The sequence below is a fragment of the Elephas maximus genome, chromosome 19, assembly GCF_024166365.1.
Source record: "Elephas maximus indicus isolate mEleMax1 chromosome 19, mEleMax1 primary haplotype, whole genome shotgun sequence".
Classification (NCBI taxonomy): Eukaryota; Metazoa; Chordata; class Mammalia; order Proboscidea; family Elephantidae; genus Elephas; species Elephas maximus.
The window spans coordinates 18,172,421-18,181,518 of record NC_064837.1 but is presented as its reverse complement, the minus strand read 5'-3'; positions in this window follow the sequence as shown (position 1 = coordinate 18,181,518).

The following is a 9,098-nucleotide window of genomic DNA, read 5'->3' as shown; positions in this document are numbered from 1 at the left end:
ACTCTGTTCTTCCTTCTCCTTCCATTTATTGGTTAGTCGTTTCCACATCATTAGAGTATATTGCATTTATATACCATTCTGCCACCTTAATGTCTATATTCTGATCTTAGGCCTACAGTGAATATATATTCAATGTTCATCACTAGTCTTTTTGCTGAGGTTACTCCAGACAGTCCTTGATTTTTTGAATTAGAGGGTGCTCCAGTAGATTCCGCAGGAGGAGCTCATAGGAACAATATCCCCGGAGTTTTCATGTTCAAAACTCTTTGACATAAAATCCTTGGCTCATGCTTTGCGTTTTTGAGTTTCTTGAAGGTGTTCTTTTATTATTTTCTGGCATCGAATGTTGTTGTCATGACTGAAGCCAGCCTGATTTCCTTCCCTGAGCAGCTTCCTGAGTTTTTTTGGGGGGGGGGGTGGGGGGAGGCGGGGGGCAGCATTGGTTGTCTGAAGGATTCTTAGTTTATTTTAAAGTCTAATGATTTTACTAAGATATGATTTGAAACTGACCATTCTGTATCAATTATCCCAATATATGACATGCTTCTTCAACATGTGTGTGAAATCTTGTTATTACAGGAAAGTTTGCTTAAATTATAAACTTAAATGTCTTCTAATGTTTAGTTTTCTTCTTTGAGGACTCCACTTATAATATGCTGAATCTCCTTTGCAGGGCTTCTACACTTACCAGTTTCTCTCTGCTCCTTTTATTTTATTTTTTAATACTTTCCTTGTTTCTATACTTTGTTTTTATAATGATGTTTGTATTGTCCATTCTTCTTTGAAATCTTTGTTGTTAGTTTTCATTGAAGAAATGACTTTTTCTTCAATTTCTTTCCAGAATTTTCTCAGTTCCTATTTCACATTTTCCTGTTGTCTGGCCGTCTCTTCTCTGATTTTTTTTCTCTTTTGTAATAGTCTTTCCTAAATCCAACTGCTTTGTTAAATTTTGAAAATTCCTTTTTTTTTTCTTTACTCTTTGACCTTGCGTTGTACAAGTTGTGTTGGCTTCCCCTGTCTCACCCTTCACCAAAACCACCACTCATCTATTGTTTATTGAGTGTCTTTCCATTCCCACCCCCTCTCTCCCCTCCTAACCATCAAAGATTGTTTCTTTTTGTGTGTAAACCTTTTCATGAGCTTTTATAGTAGTGGTCTCATACAATATTTGTCTTTTTGTGATTGACTTATTTCACTCAGCATAATGCCCTCCAGATTCACCCATGTTGTGAGATGCTTCGCAGATTCATCATTGTTCTTTATCCTTGCATAGTATTCCACTGTGTGTATGTACCATGGTTTGTTTATTCATTCATCTGTTGATGGCCATCTAGGTTGTTTCCATCTTTTTGCTATTGTCAACAACGCTGCAATGAATATGAGTGTGCATATGTCTATTCATGTGATGGCTCTTATTTCTCTAGGATACGATAGCACTTTTTTTTTTTTTAATATTCCTCAGAGTGGGGTTGCTGGATCATATGGTATTTCCATTTCTAGCTTTCTAAGGAAGCACCATATCATTTTCCGATATGGATGTATCATTTTGCATTCCCACCAGCAGTGCATAAGAATTCCAATCTTCCCACAGCCTCTCCAACATTTGTTATTTTCTGTTTTTTTGACTCGTGCCAGTAATGCCGGGGTAAGATGGTATCTCATTGTGGTTTTGATTTCCATTTCTCTAATGGCTAGTGATCATGAGCATTTTCTCATGCATCTGTTAGCTGCTTGAAAGTCTTCTTTGGTAAAGTGTCTGTTCATTTCCTTTGCCCATTTTGTAACTGGATTTTTTGTCTTTTTGTTGTGGTGGTGGTGTATTTTCCTGTATATTTTAGAGATTAGAACTTTGTTGGATTTGTCATAGCCAAAATCATTTTTCCCAGACTGTAGGTTCTCTTTTTGCTCTTTTGGTGAACTGTTTTGATGAACATAAGTATTTTAATTTTTAGAAGGTCCCAGTTATCTAGCTTATCTTCTGGAGTTGGTGTATTGTTAGTTATGGTTTGTATCCTCTTAATGCCATGTATTAGGGCCTCTTGCATTGATTCTGCTTTTTCTTCTATGATCTTTATAGTTTTTGGTTCTATGTTTAGGTCTTTGATCCATTTTGAATTAGTTTTTGTGTATGGTGTGAGGTATGCATCCTCTTTCATTTTTTTGCAGATGGATATCCAGTTTTGCCAGCACCATTTGTTAAAAAGACTGACTTTCCCCCATTTGATAGACTCCAGGCCCTTGTCGAAGATCAGGTGACCATAGGTGGATGAATTTACATTGAGTTCTCAATTCTGTTCCAGTGGTCAGTGCAGCTGTGGTTGTTTCTGTACCAGGCTGTTTTGACTACAGTAGCTGTACAGTAGTTTCTGCAGTCAGGTAGTGTGGGTCCTCCTACTTTATTCTTCTTCTTCAATAGTGCTTTTCTTATCCAAGGCCTCTACTTTTTCCATATGAAGTTAATGATTACTTTTTCCATCATTTTAAAGAATGTTGTTGATATTTGAATCTGGATTGCCTTGTATTTGTAAATTGCTTTGGGTAGAATTGTCATTTTCACAATGTTGAGTCTACCTAGCCATGAGCATGGTATGTTTTCCATTTATGTAGATCTCTTTTGGTTTCTCGCAGGAATGTTTTGTAGTTTTCTTTATATAGGCCTTTTACATCCCTGCTCAGATATTTCCTAAGTATTTTACTTTTTTAGGGGCTATTATAAGTAGTATTGTTTTCCTGATTACCTTTTCATTGTTCTACTTATTGGTGTAGAGTAATCCAACTGATTTTTGTATGTTTATCTTATATCATGCTTCTCTGCTGACTCTTTCTTTTAGTTCCAGTAGTTTTCTCATGAAGTCTTTTGGGTTTTCTATGTATAGTATCATATCATTCACAAATAGGGAGAGTTTAACTTCTTCATTACCACTTTGGGTACCCTTTATTTTTTGTCTTGCCTTATTGCTTTAGCTAGGACTTCCAGCACAATGTTAAATAGGAGTGGGGCTAAAGTTGTCTTGTTCCTGTTCTCAGTGGGAATGTTTTCAGCCCTCTTTCTATTAAGAATGACGTTGGCTGTTGGATTTTGTATAGATGCCCTTTATTACGTTGAGAAGTTTCCCTTCTATACCTATTTTATTGAGAGTTTTTGTCAGGAATGGGTGTTGGACTTTGTCAAATGTCTTTTCCGCATTGAGATGATCATGTGTTTTTTTTTTTCTTTTATTTATCTGGTGGATTATGTTGATTGATTTTCTAATGATGAGCCATCCTTGCATTGCTGGTATGAATTCTCCTAGTTTGTGGTGTATTATTTTTTTGAAATGCTGCTGAATTCTATTGGCTAGAATTTTGTTGAGAATTTTTGCATCTGTATTCATGAGAGATATTGGTCTGTAATTTTCTTTTTTTGTGGTATCTTTGCCTATGGTATCAGGGTTATGCTGGCTTCACAGAAAGAATTTGGAAGTATTCCTTCCTTTTCTATGTCCTGAAATATTTTGAGTAGTACTGGTGTAAGCTCTTCTCTGAATGTTTGGTAGAATTCTCCAGTGAAGCCATCTGGGCCAGAGGTTTTTTTTGTTTTTGTTTTTGGGAGCTTTTTTATTACCTTTTCAATCTCTTCTCTTGTTATAAGTCTGTTCAGATTTTCAACATCATTTTGTGTTATTTTGGGTAGGAAGTGTATTTCTAGAAATTTGTCCATTTCCTCTAGGTTTTCAAATTTGTTGGAGTATAGTTTTTCATAATACTCTGTTATGATTCTTTTTGTTTCAGTTGGGTCTGTTGTAATGTCCCCCATTTCATTTCCTATTTGGGTTATTTGTGTCCTCTTCTGTTTTTCTTTAATTAGCTTGGCCAGTGGTTTGTTCATTTTGTTGATCCTTGCAAAGAACCAACTTTTGGTTTTGTTGATTCTTTCTATTGCTTTTCTATTCTCTATTTCATTTATTTCTGCTCTGATCCTTGCTATTTCCTGTCTTCTGGTGGCTGTGGGTTTCTTTGGCTGTTCTCTTTTTATTTGTTCAAGTCATGTAACTAATATTTTGATTTTGTCCCATTCTTCCTTTTTGATGTGTGTATCTAGTGCTATAAATTGACCTCTGAGGGCTGCCTTTGCTGTGTCCCAGAGGTTTTGGTATGATGCTAGGAAATAAAGGGCACTCAAAGTGGTAATGAAGAAGTTAAACTCTCCCTATTTGTGAATGATATGATACTATACATACAAAATCCAAAATACTTCATGAGAAAACTACTGGGTCCGCCAGCCTTTCAGTTCATAGCTGAGTAGTTTGTGCCACCCAGGGACTCAGCTGTCTTTATAGGCATGAATATTAGTGGAGGTTTTGTGGATTCTGGCAACTTTCCATTGTTTCCTGCTGCAGTTTGACACACTGATTGGGCTGATTTCTTCTTCTAATTTACAAGTTTTTTAGAGTTATGGAATATCTCTGCCCCCAAGTTGCACTGAAAGTATACATTTTTTAAACCTCCTTGTCAATTTGAATGGTTTTCAGTAGAGAAATGGGGAGATTAGGATCTAGGTGGCCACTACTTAGCCCTGAATAGTGAACTCAAATATAATTTGTTTCTCTGAATCCTTTTTTTATCTTAGCTCCTTTTACATTCTTTCTTTCTTAGAAGATACCTACTTTTGCATCTTTTTAGAGGATACAGAGAACTTTTGAAAGTCTTATCTGTTTTTTGACAGAATTAATTTTTAAAAAGCTTTTCTCTTTCTCTGAGTCAGTAAGGCCATCACCACCTGTTCACATTTAATGTTTCACTCCATTCAGTCTCTCTTAATTATCTAGTGCTGCTAAAACAGAAATGCCACAAGTAGATGGCTTTAACAAACAGAAGTTTATTCTTTCACAAATTAGGAGGTTAGACATCCTAATTTAGGGTGCCAGCTCCTGGGGAAGGCTTTCTCTTTCTGTCATCTCTGGGGAAAGTCCTTGTCATCAATCTTCTTGTGGGTCTAGGAGCTTCTCAACACAGGCACCCTGGGTCCAAAGAATGTGCACTATTCTGGCTCTTCTTCTTGCTTAATGGTAATGAAGTCCCTCTCCTCTCTGCTTGCTTCTCTCTTTTATATCTCAAAAGATATTGACTCAAGATACAAGCTAATCCTGTAGATTGAGTCTTGCCACATGAACATAACTGCCTCTAATTCAGCCTTATTAACATCATAGAGGTTGCGATTTACAATACATAGAAAAATCACATCAGATGACAAAATTGTGGACAGCCATAAATACTAAGAATCATGGCCTAGCCAAGTTGACGCACAATTTTGGGGGGACACAATTCAATCCATAACACAGCCAAAAAGTATTTATCCATATAAAATACATAGAATGTTCTCCTGACTATAGTAAAGGGAAAGTTAGGATGTGTATGAAGTGTGTGAGGGGCTGTAAGTGTTTGCAGAATTGAAAGGAATTAAATTGAATTGAAATCACTTTTGACGCTGTATGCTAAGATTCTCAACCATCTAATAAAATATATCCAGGAAAAGAGAGAAATCATAAGAAAGGAGAAAAGGAAATAGAAATTTCAACCATTTCATTAACATTTAAAAAATTTTTCTGTATTCTATGAGTGGAAACCCTGGTGGCATAGTGGTTAAGAGCAACAGTTGCTAACGAAAAGGTCAGCAGTTCAACCCCCCCAGGACCTCCTTGGAAACCCTATGAAGCAGTTTCTATTCTGTCCTATAGGGTCACTGTGAGTCAGAATTGACTCAATGGCAATGGGTTTGGTTTATTGATTTATTGGGGAAGACACAATATACAAAAAAATATATGGGTAGTTTACAGAGACACAAATTCAAATGCTGACAGAATAAAAATCTCACAAAAACTCCACTCCTGAAGTTAACACTTCAGCCAAAGATTAGATAGGCCTATAAAACAAAACAAGACTAAATGGGCACACCAGCCCAGGGGCAAGCATGAGAAGGCAGGAGGGGACAGGAAAGCTGGTAACAGGGAACCTATGGTTGAGAAGGGGAGAGTGTTGCCGTGTTGTAGGGTTGGCAACCAATGTCACAAAACAATATGTGTATTAATTGTTTAATGAGAAACTACTTTGTGCTGTAAACTTTCATCTAAAGTACAACTTGAAAAAATCTGTAGACAGAAAAATATTCCATGCTCATGGATTGGAAGACTTAACATTGTAAAAATGTCAATACTACCCAAACTGATCTATAGATACAATGCAATTCCAATCCAAATCCCAACAACATTCTTTAATGAAATGGAAAAACTAGTCTCCAACTTTATAGGGGAAGGAAAGAAGACTCAGATAGCTAAAGCAATATTGAAGAAGAACAAGTATGAGACCTCGCACTTCCTGATTTCAGAACTTATTGTGTAGCCACAGTACTGGTACGATGACAAATGCATAGAAAAAGAGAACAGAATTGAGAACCTAGAAGTAAATCCATCCATCTCTGGACAGCTGATTTTTGACAAAGGGCCAAAGTCCATTCAATGGGTGTGAGACAGTATGTTTATCAAATGGTGCTGACAAAATTGGATATCCATTTGCAAAAAAATGAAACAGGATTCACATATCACACCATACACAAAAACTAACTCAACAAAGATCAAAGACCTAAATGTTAAAGCTAAAACTATAAAGTGCCTGGAGGATAACATAGGGACAAAGCTAGGGGATCCTAATTTTTGGCATAAATACATTATTAAACACAACTAAAAATGCATGAACAACAGAAGATAAACTAGATAACTGGGCCCTCCAAAAATTAACCACTTATGCTCACCAAAAGACTTTACCAAAAGAGTAAAAAGAGAACATGTACTGGGAAAAATTTTTTGGCAACAACATTTGATAAGGATCTAATCTCTAAAATATATAGAAAACTTCAATAACTCAACACAAAAAGACAAACAATCCAATTTAAAAATGGGCAAAGGACATAAACACTTCACCAAAGAGGACATTCAAACTGCTAACAAACACATGAAAAGATGCTTGTGATCATTAGCCATCAGAGAGATGCAAATCAAAACTACCCTGAGATACCATCTCACCCTTGCAAAAATGGCACTGATAAAAAAAAAAAAAGAAAGCAACAAATGCTGATGAGATTGTGGGGGGATTGGAACTCTTATATACAGCTTGTGGGACTGTAAAATGGTACAGCCACTATAGAAAACAGTATGATGCTTCCCCAGAAAGCAAGAAATAGAAATACCTTATGATCCAGAAATCCACTCCTAGGTATATATCCTAGAGATATAAGAGCAGTAACACAAATAGACATTTGCACACCCATGTTCATTGCAGCATTAGTCACCACAGCAAAAAGGTGGGAACAACCTAAGCATCCATCAACTGCTGAATGGATAAGCAAATTGTGGCACATACATCCAACGAATACTGCACAATGAAAAAGAGTAATGATGAGTCTGGAAGCATAACATGGATGAATATGGAGGGTATTATACTGAGTGAAATAAGTCAAACACAAAAGGACAAATATTGCATGATACCATTATTATAAAAAGTCAAGAAAGCAACGTTCTTTGGTAGTTACCAGGGATGGAAGAGGGTGGGAGAGGGAATCAATTACTAGATAGCAGGCACGTGTTAACTCTGGTGATGGGAAAGGCAATATACAATATGGAGGAAATCAGCATAACTTAAGCAAGAAAAACGAAGACACTGAGAGGTACACAAGAATAAAAGATAACTACAGTAAATGCTTTAACATATACAACATTGCAACAACAGCAAAAAATATGTGACTGGTTACATAGATATATATGCTATATGAGTGTGGGAAGACATATGAGAGTACATGTGCATACATATATCGGTATATTTGTGGGCATATGTATATACATGCTTTTACATGCTGCATATATACTCATATGTAGAATAAAGTCCACAGGGAACACAGTTATGGATACTTTCTAGACATATTCAAACACCTCGTGGGATTGATTTGCTGGCTTTGAAGGCTCAGGACCATAGTCTTGGGGACAATTAGGTCAGCAGGCATAACTTTGTTCATAAAGATAATGTTTTACATCCTAGTTTGCTGAGTAGCATCTGGGGTCTTAAAAGCTTTTGAGTGGCCATCTAAGATACAGCTATTGGTCTCTTCCTATCTGGAGCAAAGGAGAGTGAAGGAAACCAAAGACTCAAGGAAAAAATTAGTCCACAGAACTAATGGCCCACATGAACCACAGCCTCTTCTAGCTTGAGACCAGAACTAGATAGTGCCTGGCTACCACTACCAACCATTCTGACCAGGGACACAATAGATGGTCCAGGTTAGAATGGGAGAAAAATATAGAACAAAACAAATTCATGAAAAAGACCAGACTTAACTGGACTGATAGAGATTAGAGGAACCCTCGAGACTATCATCCTAAAATACTCTTTAAACCTGGAACTGAAGCCATTCCTGGAGGTCACCTTTCAGTCGAATAATGGATTAGCCTATAAATAAACAATAACACCTTTGAGGAATGTGCTTCTTTAAACAATCAATTATGCAAGACCAAATGGTCAATATTTACCCAAAAGCAAAGATGAGAAAGCAAGGAGAAGTAGGAAAACTGGATGGATGAAAATGGTCAGGCTGGGTGGAAATGCTGAGTGTGCCGACACTTTGCAGGAATTGTAACCAATTGTCATGGGTTGAATTATGTTCCACCCCCCAAAATACGTGTATCAATTTGGCTGGGCTGTGATTCCCAGTATTGTGCGGCTTCCTTGCATGTTGTAAACCCTGCCTCTATGAAGTTAATGAGGGAGGATGGGCAGAAGTTGTGTTATGAGACAGAACTCAATCTACAAGATTGGATTGTGTGTTGAGGCCATCTCTTGAGATATAAAAGAAAGGAGCGAGCAGAGAGACAGGGGGACCTCATACCACCAAGAAAGCAGCACCAGGAGCAGGGGTCCCTGCACCTGAGAAGCTCATCGACCAGGGGAAGATTGAGGACAAGGACCTTCCTCCAGAGCCAACAGAGAGAGAAAACCTTCCCTGGAACAAACACCGTAAATTTGGACTTTTAACCTACTAGACTGTGAGAAAATAAATTTCTCTTTGTTAAAGC